The 15,107-nt window shown below is 40.0% G+C and overlaps 1 protein-coding gene across 2 annotated transcripts in view; it reads right to left on the bottom strand.

Moving 5' to 3' along the window:
- Nucleotides 1-15,107, bottom strand: part of PLCXD3 (phosphatidylinositol specific phospholipase C X domain containing 3) — an 82,144-nt gene that overhangs the window by 15,960 nt on the left and 51,077 nt on the right. The window lies entirely within an intron of this gene.

The raw sequence follows: 15,107 nt of genomic DNA, 5'->3' as shown, positions 1-15,107 counted from the left end.
GCTTGCAAAACTGTTTTCTTCCTACCTTGAAATGAAACTGAATCTCACCAATACTGGAATTCTTTGCTATTGAATACGGAGACAACTAAAAGGTATGAAACTGCAGGCAGCTATTTGCCATAGTACCTTGTTCAGTATATTCCAAAATACATTATTCAGACAGACATATGTAGAATAATTCATATGGAAGGCAATGTTGAAAAATGCAAGGAAAATAACTATATTCAAATAAGAGAAAGTTCGAGTAAAAAGATGTATCTTGCAGGAGTTTTATATTTTCTTATTGTTTAAAGGTTTACAATGAAGCAATCAACCTAACAAAGTTCAAATGGTAAATTATGACAGAAATAATTACCTGTGGAAAAAAAAGCTACAGGAATATAGCAGTTTTTTATTCTTGCTGCTATCTATACAGCAAGAAGCAAAGGATATAGTAAGGGCTTCAGATAACACATCCAAATAACAGAAATTGGCCATAATTACAGATGATGAATGATGTTGTGATTAAAACAAGTCAGAAAATTAGATGGTTGAGACAAAATTATATAGGAACATACAGTTTTTCAGTTAATTAAAAAAATATTAAATGTCTAGATGATCTTCAATGTAGTCAATTAAACATTGTTTTCTCACTCTTTGGTGTCTTAAAATTTAAAATTTTAAATTAGATGTCTTTTTTAAAAAAAAGCTATTTTGAAACTGTCAAAACACTTCAATATTTCTAAAACATTAAGGTAGAAAATATTAAGCTTAACCGTTGTCTTACGTATTTTCCTCAAACATAACTAGTCAAGTTTGACCCCATTTCACAAATTGAATCAACAGTGTTCACAATTCTGTTTTCCCAGCACATTTCTGTTTAGCATCAAAATTCCTCTCTGCTGTACCTCTCTCCATCTGAGGCACCACTTCTTCTGCTTCCTGCTGTCTATTCTTTTCTTCACCAAGCCTTCTTCTGCATAGCTGGTTTTACAGTTTCCCTGGCAAGGTGTGTACCAAAGGGATACACAGGGTCAAGGGTCCTTATTGCACCACTGTCGTGGCCACCCAGGGTTTTGGCACCCAGCACCCCAGGCTGGTGCCTAGACCATAGGCTAAAGGGGTCTAGGGATGTCACACACCTGCTAGCTTCTCCACAAAAACGGCTTCCTCTCACCACAGAGGAGGACTAGGCTGCTTATTATAATTTATACATTTTCTGGCTTCTAGCTCTGGCCTCCCACAGCTAAACCAGCTTTGTTAATCAGCTGGATCCCAGAGGCACTATCCTTCTAAATAGCATCCTGGGCATTGCTGTGAATCATTTACCAGGAGCAGCCTTCCCTGAGCTATTCCTCTTTCCTTCTACTTACTTCCCTCACAACCCAGAATTAAAAAGCCCAGAGCATTCACATGATAAATCCTTTACTATGCCAATGATAATTACCCCAAATACAGTACCCAGGAGATATTAAAAAATAGTCACTGCTCTTTTACAGTGAGAAATGTTTGTTCTGGATACAGCTGGGGCCGAGAGGCTCACTGGGTTATCTTCCTGCCAAGCTCGTCCCAGGTCAGGAAAAACTGTCCCTCTAAGAAAGACTTCTTTGACTCCTCAGTAACCATGAATGAATACTGCAAAAGCACCTGTTTCCCCATCCCCAGGTGGGGGTCCCCATCCCATGTGTCTCAAGACCAGAGAACTCCTGGGGCAAGCAGACTAGCAGGGAACAGAACACTGTGAGGTCCTGTCTTCCCATCTCCAGTCATAAGGCAAGTGCCATGGACAAACCTGAGCATAGCTGCCTTTGGAAAGCCAGGTTAGCAGCCATGATGTTCTCCTGTAGAAGAGGGCCTGGGAGGAACCTGCTAACTAATGATCTCTGTTTCTCTTTCAAAAGCATACTCAATTCCACTTTTCCAGCTGTAAGACTGCTGGAAAACTTCACTGCAGGGAGCCCTCCTCTCACTTCCAGCCTAAATTTATTTATTCAGTGTATACACGTTGCTCTTGTTGAGAACAGCAGCCTTTAGCCAAAGCTGTTCTTCTCCCTCCCTGGTATTTATTCCCCTGTGATATTTACAGACAGTAGGCAATCACACAGTGTCTCGGGCTTCACTGTGCTAGGATTAACAAGACAAGTTCTCTCAATATCTTCAGCAATTCACATCCTGTTTATCCTAGTTAGTAGTCCCTCTCTGCATCTGTGCCAATTTTATCTACTCCCCAGAACATGGATGATCAGAACTGCACTGAACATCCAAAAAAGATACCCTACCCACACTTCAGATAGTAGTATCACCACCTTTCTGCACATGCTGGAAATGTCTAGGTGTGTATCAAGAGGATATCACCCTTTATTCCAGATTTTTCCTATTGAGGGCTCAGCTTTAGCCAACCATGGGTGACACTCCAGCATCTGCCTTGCCTGCTATTCCCAGCTGATGAGATCTCACCTTACCAGAGCGTGCTCCCATCACTATGACCTTGCACATTTTATCACTGAATGTCATCTTATCTCTAAGTACTGAGGTATCCAGGTCTTGCTGTATGTTTCCCCTCAGCTTTCCTTTGTTACAATGTAGCCTCTTCATGTTACCAGCAAACTCCACTAGCAGTTCCCTAACAGCTGACTTCAAGTTCCTTCATGGAAAAACTAGACATGACCCAGTTCTTTGAGGACCCTTCAGCAAGTCCAACTTAGTTTTGGGTTTCCAAACTCCATTTCAGTTGATAACATCCTACTTAACACTTTATCAGCTGCATTATACATTATTCACCAGCTGCACCTGGCCATACCAGGTGTGACCTGGAGGGAGGTGATTCTGCCCCTCTGCCCTCATGAGACCCCACCTGTAGACCTGCATTCAGCTCCGAGGTCCTCAGCACAGGAAAGACATGGACCTGCTGGAGTGGGTCCAGAGCAGGATACAAAGATGATCAGAGAGGTGATGCACCTCTCCTACAAATACAGGATGAGAGAGCTGGAGTTGTTCAGCCTGGAGAAGAGAAGGCTTCAGGGAGACCTTATAGCAGCCTTCCAGTACTTAAAGGGGTTTATAAAAGAGGGTTTATAAAAAAGAGGACAAGGAGGAACAGTTTTAAACTAAACAAGGAGAGATTTAGATTAGATTTAGGAAAAAATTTTTCACTGTGAGGGTGGTGATGCACTGGAAAAGGTTCCTCAGAGAAGCTGCGAATGCCCCATCCCTGGAAGTGTTGAAGGCCAGGTTGGATGGGGCTTTGAGCAACCTGGTCTAGCAGAAGGTATCCCTGGCCATGGTGGGAGGGTTGCAACTAGATGATTTAAAAGGTCCTTTCCAAACCAAGCCATTCTATGATTCTTTGATTACTGATATCCCAAAATTTTCCTGTGAAATTGCCATAGAACAGATTACAAAACCAAATGCATGATGACACTATCTACCTTTGGCAAAACCTCATCAACACTTATCCTGCTTTCCATTAACCTCTGTATCTTCAATTATCATTTTTTTCCGTCTAAGCTCTTCACTCTTGTGAACAGTGGAGGCAGCTCAGACCATTCCCCTGCCATTTTTAGATTAGGTCATTAATTTTTGCTGCTCTCCACTCTAAACCACTGTTTTCAGAGGTCTGCTTTAACATGTGCAATGCTCATGATAGTCTTCTAGCTTTTCTGCTATGGAGATTAGACATGGAGAATATGCTCTCTGCTTGAACATATTCACTTCTAACAGCTATTATGAAATATCTTCCCCAATGATATTGAGAGTGGCAAAAGAAGTCTCCAGATGGAATCCTGACAATTCAAACACTGCTTGATAAACTAACTTCCAAACTGGACATGAAGATATGTGGGATTAATACCAGTTATTTTAACCAAATCACAAGGACCTATCACTAAGGTAGTAATGGTACAGTTCACTGTACAAAGGAATCCACTGGAGGAAATATAATCTGCTTCTTTCACTCTGGTAGATAGTTCTGGTGACCTCTAAGACATCCTTTTTAACATTCATTACTGGTAGATTCTCAAATCAAATACAAATAGTCATCTTTACTCTTAATTCAACCTTATTGCCAACAGTCTTGAGAAGTCTATCAATGGCAGCATAACACGACTGACAGTGAAGTTCAGATCAGTTAAAAAGCTGAGTCAGACTCTTCCACATTGCACAGTCACAAATCACTACCTCTAGACTACAGCTGCCAACATGCTGTCTGTCTTGACTTCAAATAATTTTAAATTTTAGAGAGGGCAGTTGGGCCATTTAACTTCTAGACAAAACAATGAGGTTGAACTTTCTCAGGGAAAAATTAAGAACAGATTCCAACTTATTTCTCCTGTAAAAAAAAAGCAGAAGACCCTGAAATACGCCACAGTATTACTTGGACAATAGTGTCTCCCTGAAGAACTCTGCCCTTCTACAGTGCTTATTACCACGCACTCCAGGTTAATTAACACTGTTAATAATAATTCTACTTTGCTTGGCTGGTGGTATTCACCCTATAGATAGTAGATAAAACTGTAGGTTCTAATAGCCATAAGCAAAATTAAAATAGACTTTAGGAATGAGACAAAAAGTATACTATCTGGAGACTGTCACTTGATCAATATCAAGGGGCAGGCAAAGCTTGGATACTTCAATGCTAGATATCTGTTGTGGTACTAAATAGATCTGAAACCAACATATCAAAACCAACAACTGCTGTTAAAACTCTAGCATTTAAAAATGGGATTTTGTTTCAAATTAGAACGCAAAACCAAAATGTTGGCCTCTCCCATCAAAAAAAGTTCAAGACCTATTTCTGACTACAAAAATGAAAAGCTGTGAATATAGAAACAGCACTAAATATTGCAATTAACACTGTAACATAAATCTAATGACAAGACAGAATTAATAGAAGTGAAAATGGAAATGTTTTCACCTAAAATATTTTGTTAAAATAGACTTCTCCCTGGGGAAAAACTCCAAAAGCAGCATTCCTGGAAAAAGAGTAGACTTTAAGACACCTGCAGTTTTCAATAAAAAGCTGCATTGATGGGAAAAAGAACAAATGGATTGAAACAATTTACATAAACATGCACTTGATGTCACATCTAACAAAACCAATAACTGTAGACCAAACTCTTAACAAAGGAAATAAAGTATTAACCAATATACCACTGACGTGAGCTCAAATTAGCTTTAAAAACAAAAATGTTGTAGCGCTCTTACTGGTTCTGACTAGCACTAAATATAAGCACATATTTTGAGAAGTCTCATGTTTCCAGTAATACTGGTAAATTCTGGATTGATCTCATATTTTATTTAATGAGAACTCCACATCAATGAACCATGGCTGCTAACCATCAGGGAAAAGGTAGACTAAAAAATACACTATATAGCTTGTAAAAATTTAGTAGGGGACTGCAGAGGATGCATCAACAACACACTAAAATTCCCCTGGAGAAAAGCCAGGATAGACACTTCGTTGAGAAACACTATAATAAAGACATCATGGAATAACTGATTGGTTTGGGTTGAAATAGACCTTTAAAGGTTATCCAAGGGACACCACTTGTCACTGATGTCCATCAGGACTCTGAGCTGTTGACCACTACCCTCTGGATGTGACTATCCAGGCAATTCCTTATTCACCAAACAGTCTTTCATCATCAAGGTCATATCTCCAATTTAGAGAGAAGGATGCTGTGGAGGACCATGTCAAAGGCTTTATAGCCCACACAGATGACATCCCCTGTCCACTGGTGCATCACAGAAGGCCACTGGTTTGGTCAGGCAGGACTTGCCCTTGTTGAAGCCGTGCTAACTGTCCCAAATCACCTCCCTGTTCTCCATGTACCTGAGCATAACTTCTATGAGGATCTGTTTCATTATCTTCCCAGGCACAGAGGTGAGGCTGACAGGTCAGTAGCTCCCAGGGTCTTCTTTTCTACCCTTCTTAAAAAAGGGTACAATGTTTCTCTTTTTACAGGCACCTGTGACTTCACCTGATTTCCATGACTTTTCAAATACGATAGAGAGCAGCCTGGCAACTCCATCAGCCAATTCCCTCAGGACTTCAGGATGCATCTCATCAAATCCTATGGACTTATATACTGTCAGTGTGACCCAATGCACTGGTATATTGTGCATCGACAGAGATGTTATTTAAGAGATGACATGGATTCACAAACATAAGCCTGGAGAAAATACAAACCACTTACAAAAATCACAACAAGCAGATGTGAGTCTGTATTTCAGAATAAATGTACCCTGAGAAGAGCTGTGCAGCTGGTACAGTGAATGCTGGCTGTTAGCAGAATAGGAAGGTTACTGAGAGGGAATTACAGAAACCAACCGTTGTTGTCAGTCCACCCAGTGCATTATTTCATAGAATCACAGAACATCCTGATTTGGAAGGGACCCATAAAATGGTTGAAGTCTAATGCCTGGCCCTGCACAGGACAACCCCAAGAATCACACCAAGTGCCTAAGAGCATTGTCCAAATGTTTCTCAAAGTCTGGCAGGGTTGGTGCTGTGACCACTTCCCTGGGGAGCCTGTTCCAGCATCCAAACACCCTCTGGGTGAAGAATCTTCTCCTAATACCCAATCTAAACCTCCCCTGACACAGCTTCATGCCATTCTCTCAAGACCTGTCACTAGAAAGAAGAGATCAGCACCTTCCTCTCCTCTTCTCCTCGTGAGGAAGCTGCAGACAGTTTATCAGGTCTCCCCTCAGTTTCCTCTTCTCCAGGCTGGACAAGCCTAGTGACCTCAGACACTCCCCATATGGTATCTCCTCTAGATCCTTCAGCATCTTTTTAGCTCTCCTTTGGATGCTTATGTTTCAGTTACTAGAGAACAAAGCAACGTCCTTCCTGAGCTGAAAAGTATTTTTCAAGCAACAGCCCCCCTATCTGTCTTATAAGAAATAGCTCAGAAGAAAAAAAAATTCAGATGTTTATCATGGAGGATTAATGCCTCCAAAAATGTTCCTCAGACTGGAGAGCTCAGAGGAGAGAGGTTTCCATCAAGACAAAACCATTCAACTAGATTTATGTCTCTCCTGTTCTAGCATAGCCAGACAGTAACAGCAGTGAAATGCTATCCAATCGAGAGAGGGAGCCAGCAGCCAACACCACTAGGCATATCATTATCAGCCAAATGTTCTGCGCTGAGATTCGCAAAAGGCTCAGAAGAACTCACTGTGCCTAGTGTGAAAATAGGGCAAGAGCACACTCTCATTTCCAGTGCCACGGTGATGACCTTACCCCTCTCAGCTGAGCCCTGTCCTTTACCTTTGGCAGAAGGATGCTTAACAGATGGATCAGACTGGGCACTCATCACACCACGAGCTCCTACTTTTCTCAGAAACAGTGCCAGTACCTTGGACAACACACAAATACCTTGATGACATTCCAGCAATGAGCTTTAGGACCACCTGCCTAGCACCTGACAACAGCCTGAAACAGGGTCCCTGGTATGGAACATTTTTTCCTAAATCTTTACCATTTTTAAAGGCTGATGGTAATACTCTAGTTTCAGATTTATATTTTCACCTTAACTGCCCAAAACCTTACCATCACCTCACATGTAGCTGAAGTGGAAATGAAACTTGCTGGGCTGACTGATTGCAGTAGCTTAGAGAAGCAAGCAAAACAAAGTAAAAAGAGCATGTGTGGGAGGAATGAGATGGAGAAAGGTGGCTAAGGAAAGGATGTGACAACAGTAGTCCTTGCACAGAGGCAGATCCTCTTCTTGATGCAGGGAGGGCGGCATGACCCCCACAGCTGACAGCTCACTTGAGACAGCCCCTCAGTATGGGAAAGACATTGAGATGCTGAAATGAGCCCAGAGAAGGGCAATAGAGCTGGGGAAGGGTCTACAGATTAAGTCGTATAAGAAGCAGCTGAAGGAGCTGGGGTTGTTTCACCTCCAGAAAAAGAGGTTCGGGGCGACCTCATTGCCCTCTACAACGTTGTACAGGTTTTAACAAGGTGGAGGTTGACCTTCTTTCCCAGGACATGAGGAAATGGTGTCAAGGTGCACCAAGGGAAGTTTGGATTGGAGATCAGGAAGAATTTCTTCACTGAAACTGTGGTTAGGCATTGGAACAAGCTGCCCATGGAGGAGGTGGAAACACCATCCCTGGAAATGTTCAAGAAACTACTGGATGTGACACTTAGTGCTACAGTTTAGTTGGCATGACAGTGTTCAGTCAAAGGTTGGACTCAAGGATCTTGAAGATCTCTTCCAACATTAGTGATTTTTTGATTCTAAATCCAAGTAGGAAGGGAATAAAGATCCATGGCTGTCCCTCTGCTGTCCAGCAGCAAAATTAAGGTGTCCATTACCCAAGATCTGATATCATACTTGATTTACTGCACAACAGTGCATGCTGGAAGAACTGAGAGTTCCAGAATGCTGTTTGAAAGATAAAATTAGGCAGGTTTCAATACCCCACCATGAAACAAATGATGGCAAGGTTCATCTTTTTTGCTATAGCTCAGAAAACAAAAATGTTCAATGGGAAAGTGCCTACATCTCACCACAGCTCCTTTTCCACTCTAACCACTTACTCTCGTTCATATCTTAATACTCTTTTATGATATAATACATTCTGGATGACAGTTGCTTAGTTACAAAAACCCTCAGATCAACAGCTACAGTATTAAAATATTGCCAAAGGTCAAATCCCACTGTATGATCATTCAACATCTTAAAGACATGTCTTTTATTATTTTTCTTAGGGTCTGAAATAAATACTAAAAAACATTTTAATATAACAAGCTGTGCTCTGTTGAAGCAACTGTACAGCCAGGGTCAATACATGCAATTATATAATTATAATTATAGACAAACTATTATTATTATCTTTGACTACATCAATTTTATATCTTAGCCCTTCCCCTATTCTCCCCCCCCAAAAAAAAAAATCAATTCTGGAGGAAATTAGAATTATGAAACATTTGGCTAGAAGTAAAATTGTAAAGAAAAGATCAGTAAAAGAAGGTTAAATATTTCCAGGCTTTATATTGCATGAAACCTGCATCTTTCACAACAGTAGTGGCTCCTTAAGAAAGAATTGCATTGTATCCCACAGACATTACTGTTTTAACAGAAGAAAAGCATGGGCATTTTTACAGCTTATGCAAATTCTGCATCATATAGAAGGTGGTACATCCCCAAGATATTTGGCCTGACTGCTTTCCCTATTTTCAAATCCTTTTCCATCCCCCTCTTCCAGTATCTCTTTTTCACCAATGTGGGACCAGGGTGTCAGAATTCCTGCTTCTTCTGCATACTTTACCCCAACAGAACTCTGGCTGTAGCCTGCATGCCCAACTGCTCATTCAGTCCACAGAGGCTACTTGTTTGTAAGCATTTAATGAAATTAATTGCAGGCTTGGTGTACCTTCTGACAATGGATCTAAGGGGGTTCTGTAGCTAAGGTTTCCTTAACACCCTTTTGTATCTTACACCTTTCCTACCATCCAAATGGAGGTAGACAGAAGTCAGGGATAGACAGCTGACTTCTCATGAGACAGTGCAGATACATTCTCCCTAGATTGCATTTGAAAGCTCTCTAAGGCTTTAGAGGATGCTGAGAATTGCTCAAGTCTGTCAGGAATGATACAGCATGTTCAAACATATACCAAACATGTTAGTTAGTCCAGAACTGTCCAGTTCTCTGCTTAAAATTCGACAAGGATGTGTCTACAGATCTACTTATTCATATAGTCCTGATGGCAATGGTTTGCAGCTTGCAGGTGCTAACACAACAGAGAGACATGGATGTCCCAATACCTACTGAGTTTGTATTTGTTTGAGTTTGTATTACATATCATTGTATTACAGAAAATTATTACCAGCTTGAAAATCACCTTGTGAATACATCTGGAAGAGCTTGTTTGTGTAAATCTATGTTCATTTTGTACCTTATAAATGAAGAGCAGAAGGATCAATCCATCAAGGAATCAATCCCTTCACAACGAGGTAAAAGTAGGTACATAGACCCAGGCCCAACATCAGCAAATGCATTTTCCCTGGGGTCAGCAATTGTTAGCATCTATTAGCTGTTGAGTTTCCTTAGTGATCTGAGTAATGCAGAAAGATCAAAGAAAACCCAACTGACTTAGTGAGACATTTGCAATTTCACTACAGCAGCCATAGAGACTGAAGCATGAAATCTTTGAGGCAAGTAGATGTTAGTGACAGCTTACAGCAGTGGGGCTGAATGAATGAATGAACATTTCCTGTTTGTGATGGAAAACACTTGCTGCTTTCTGTACATGAAGGGTCACACTGTGCTCAGAGTGTGGTGACAGGATCACATAAAATATATTTACAAGTAGTCACACAGCATATACTGTAACACAGTATATATAACTCACACAGCAAGCAGGTGTTTCGGTGCCTAACATGATAAAGCTCACAAGCAGACAAAATAGAGGGAAAGACTGTGAGACACCCCCACCCACCACAAGAAAACACCCAAGACAACTACCTCAAACAAACACCCAAAAAACAAGACACTGATAATGCTGGTGGTTACAGAGCTGGTGATCACCATGACAGTCTCCTTTCTGGACAAAATCCCACAGGATACTAGTAGGTATGTAGATAAATGCTTCAATGAGGTTATTAAAAATCCTCTGCTCCTGTTACTTTGTGGCAATTTAATACTATTCCAGGTTCATGACCAAAGCCTTCAGACACAACCACCCGGCCCTTCCTATGGGAATGCTGTATTAAAATTCTCATGCAGACAGATGCTCCGATGAAATGTCACTACACATACACAGTCAACTTGGGATTTTACTGTGCAGGCCTGTTGACATGGTAGATAGATTCTTCAAATGAAACCAAGGTCTCCCTGTGCTGTTCTGTGTGCAAACACAGACACTGCTTCTTGTGTGGAAAGACCGGAAAAGTAATTAAGGATAGTTTGAGGAAGAATAGAAATACTAAGGATTTATCTGGATTGGCCAGAGTACTTTTGAATTCCCTACCAACATACCAGAATGCCATTTTGTGCCTTCTAGGGTCGGGGCGGGGGGGGGGGGGGGGAAGAGACAAAAAAAGACAACCACCTCCAAAGGCAAGCATGGTCCAGTCAAGCAAGTATGTTATACCACACACATTAGTGAGGGACAGAGCCCTGATCACCTGTCGGCAGTTAAGGAGCTGACACATCAGCTTGTCGAGTTCTGAAATCCAAACCAGCTCACTGGAGGCTGCTGCTCTCCTGCAGTCCATCACAGAGACAGATATCAAGGTTACAATCAGGAAGGATGCACAGACAATTAGAAAAATACAGCTGTCACAATCACCATTTCTGTTGTTTTGCTTTTTCACATAAAATAGTTTGAGTGTGGCATCAGTCGGTACCAAGGATCAAAGTATGATCAATTCCCACTCTTCCTGCCACGCAGAAACTCAAAAATTCCGCTGATCAAGCTATGGCACCATCAGTAACTGACTCAAAAAAATCCCACTTCTTGCAACTTCAGGGATCATTTTTCATACAATATCCACCTATTTCTAGCTAAATCTGACTCTGCTTAGTTCATGACTGTACCAAGAGATGCCTTTTCTCCCGACAGCCTCTGTGGCCTACTTACCACCCCTGCTGTTAATAGTGTGGATTGGATGCTTTGCCTCCACTTCCAAAGGTTCATTCTTATGTGCAGGATTTTTTTTTTTTTAATTTGGTTTGGTTGATAAGGAGGAAGCTTTAGCATGGTAGGCAAGGATTTAGTCATATGTGAGCCACAGGGAACATTATCCTTAGAGATTAATTTGGAAATCAAGTGACAATTGGCAGGGGATGCGTTTATTTTCTATTTTTTTTGAAAGCTTTAAAAGTACCACAGGTTTTTTGCATCGTCTGAAGGAGATCTAGTCTTCTTCTATATTACTAAACCTCAGAGACTACAAAGAGAATATCATGCTTGTCTCAAGTGTCAGAGATAAAATTAGTAATTTCACTGCAAATCAGAAAACAAACTAGATTATTAGGAAGAACAGCTCTACACTAATCAAAAGGGTGTCTCACAGCCACCTTTTAGATGTACTAAAGGCAGCTGCCTCACTGTGAATTTAATTCAATGAACACACGGAACATAATTTATTCGGCACATACTGTTTGCTAATCAAAGAGTATTTCTTGGCATCTAAACTGTGTGAGTGACAGAATGTTAAGCCTGAAAACATACTGATAGTCCTCAAAGTTTTTCATCAAATCCAAGAAACATAATGTGCACACATGCAAGCAATTCTTCTCATTCAAGTAATGAAGATGAAATCTGTGTTATCAAGTTTTGTTACACTGAACTGTGGTCCTAGGGAGACCTTACAAGAAATGGCTTTTTCCTCTCATATTTGTGCAGGACAGAAGGCTTCATGACTTTATAATTTCTCCTTCTTTCTAATTACTGTACCACAGAACACTACCTGTGATGACGACAAAGCCTGTGAGCAAACCTTATCAGCAGGAAACAGTCTTGGTATATTTTCACTCAATTCAGACTTAGGAGCATGAAATTGGTTTTTTTGTTGATTTTTTTTTTTTAATCAAGGTTACTGTGAGCCTCCCATCTTGCATATCTGTGGTGTGGGGAACAGGTTAAGGAATAACTTCTCTTTTCCTTCTGAAATGTATTGCCTTGGGAGACTGCTCTACTGCAGTGTGAATGTGTGGACCTCCACCACCACAGGTAGTCATGATGAAAAGCCATTAAACCAACCATCTTGGCTACAGAGGAATATTTCACTGTGCTCTTTCACAACATAAGCTAAAAAACAGCAGAAAGGAGCATGGATTGCTGCACAGTGTCTGCTCACAGTTTTTCTAGTCTGACAGATGCTGTGACTGAGGAAAGCCAGGTTCTCCCTCTAAGATAGCCATTGCTCTTCAAATCATAAATAATCTCAGGACTAAAAAACAACTGCAGAGATCAAAACCTGGTATGTTTTATTGAATTTGAAAGGATCTGAATTTTGCTCTATTATCCATATATAAAAGGCTTCTGTACAGACGGAGGAAAAAACAAAAGAAATTACACAGGTTTTATTTGAAAATGCCAAAGAAATATTTCTCAAATGTAATGCCTAGTTTAGAAAAAAAAAAAAAAAAAAACCACCAAAAAACCAAAACCCCGCACTAGGATTATTTGAAAAGTTCAACCTTTTTCCACATTTGCATTCAGATCTTTTAAAATTTAATGTGCGAGAAAACCCCCATCTAAGTACGGTCACAAAAGTGCTGCCAAAAGCAATCTTAACATAAAGCTCTTCACCAGCATTTCTTAAAAAGGAGAAAACAGTATAATATGTATAAGTCTATTTAGTAACTGGTAAAAAAAGTCCATATGTTATCTACCTAGACACGGTGATGAGATTTGACCTGTATATTTATTCTGAAAAGGACAGAATAATCTTTTTAAAACTAATTAAGAGATGGTTCAAAGTAGCAAACACAGCACAACTGGAACATATATCTTGGCTCTTTTCATACGGATTACATACTTTTAAGTTACCAAAACTTTAAGGCAGTGAGGTTGAAGAGGACTGTGCAAGTTCTACTAATTACATTTCATCTTCTAATTGCTCGCCTATTTAACAGGATCATCATAAAATGAGGAGCAGTTCTGAATATACTTGATGTTTACTTTTACTCAACATACAAGCTCAGTTTTTCTCTACATTATCACACATTCCAAGCCTGGAGATAATTTTAAAGGTCCTTTTTTTTTTTCATAGTGGCTATAAGAGTTATGCAAAGAAAGAAGCAAGTACCCATGAAGCAGATGTGATTACACATTTGAGGCTCATGTGAAAAATCTTAGTTGAAATTTGGAAAAACAGTATTTCCAGGTTTTTCATCCCAATTATTCACTGACATTTCAGGTTAGTCACAATCTCAAAATTTGATGTAGAGAAAGACATACTATGAGTTCAAAGGCTCAGGACATTCAGAGCTAAGTCATATTTAGCATCTTTTTGAAGCCTTTATTTTTCCAAGCAGCTTCAAGAAAGTACATTATGAGCTAGAGAAGAAGAAAATGGATTTTAATTGCTATTTTATTGATGCAGCAAGCTTTAAGAACAACCTGTTAGTTTCCTGATTGTGCTACTTCATGTTCTAAAGAACAGTCAGAAAGATGTGTAGCAGAGAAAACAAATCCCTGAACAACAAGGTGTTTATTGGTAAAACTCATCAACAAAGTAGTATTTCAGCATAGAGAAGTGCTCTTCAGACTTGGCAGAAAGGGAGATTCTCCAGTCCAATGGAGCCTATAAAACATAGATGAAGGATATACCAACAGCTGCAAATGCAGTCACACAAGAACTTCTGAATCACATTCCACTGCTCATAAAACCTTCTTTGTCAATGTTTTACCATTTCACGTAAAATTTTCGCCTAATTTTTTAAGTTAACAGTTGCCTGGAAAGCTGCCATAAAAATGGCTCAACATTTCTCAAAGATAAGGCATGTTTTCTTTGCAGGCGCTGCATCATTCATCTCATAGAATGGGATAGTATTTGCAACAGACCTTCCTGGCACAAGCACATTCGTGCAGAGAGCAGAATACTAACAGGCCAGTGACCCCCACTGTAAATTTTTTTTTACACTCTGCAGCTCTTTATTTTTATGGAGAAAAAAACCCAAAAACAACAGCTTTCGCGTGTTGGCATTAAATTCCAGGTTTCCTACCAAGTTGTCAAGAACATAGTGCACATGTATGCCTTTAAGCTGAAAATTGGCCATGATTTTAATAAAGTTAGAAAGGTATAAATAATGCAGGTCTTTCACAGGCAGCTTTTTTTGTAATTTAACAACTAATAGCCTTTCAAAAAAGTATTCCATGTACAGAACCTATACAATGGTCTGCAGTCTCTTTCCTATATAAGTGAGAGACTGTTAGGAGTCGAATTCAGTCTAATGTTGTCCTGCTAGCTTCGATATGATGTGTGATTGTATGGAGATAGAGAAACTACGCAGCTTTAAGGTGTGTAAATGTAGTTAAGGATGCTAAGTCTGCAGCATCAGGCTTTGCTGATGAGCCAGGATGAACAAATTATTTATCCAATAACTGATGCATAAATAAAACCTCAAATTATCTAGATCATGTAGATAGATTTGTCCACATT

This window comes from Pseudopipra pipra, chromosome Z (genome assembly GCF_036250125.1).
Source record: "Pseudopipra pipra isolate bDixPip1 chromosome Z, bDixPip1.hap1, whole genome shotgun sequence".
Lineage (NCBI taxonomy): Eukaryota > Metazoa > Chordata > Aves > Passeriformes > Pipridae > Pseudopipra > Pseudopipra pipra.
The sequence above is the reverse complement of the archived record's forward strand: the minus strand, read 5'-3'. Positions and strand labels throughout refer to the sequence as shown.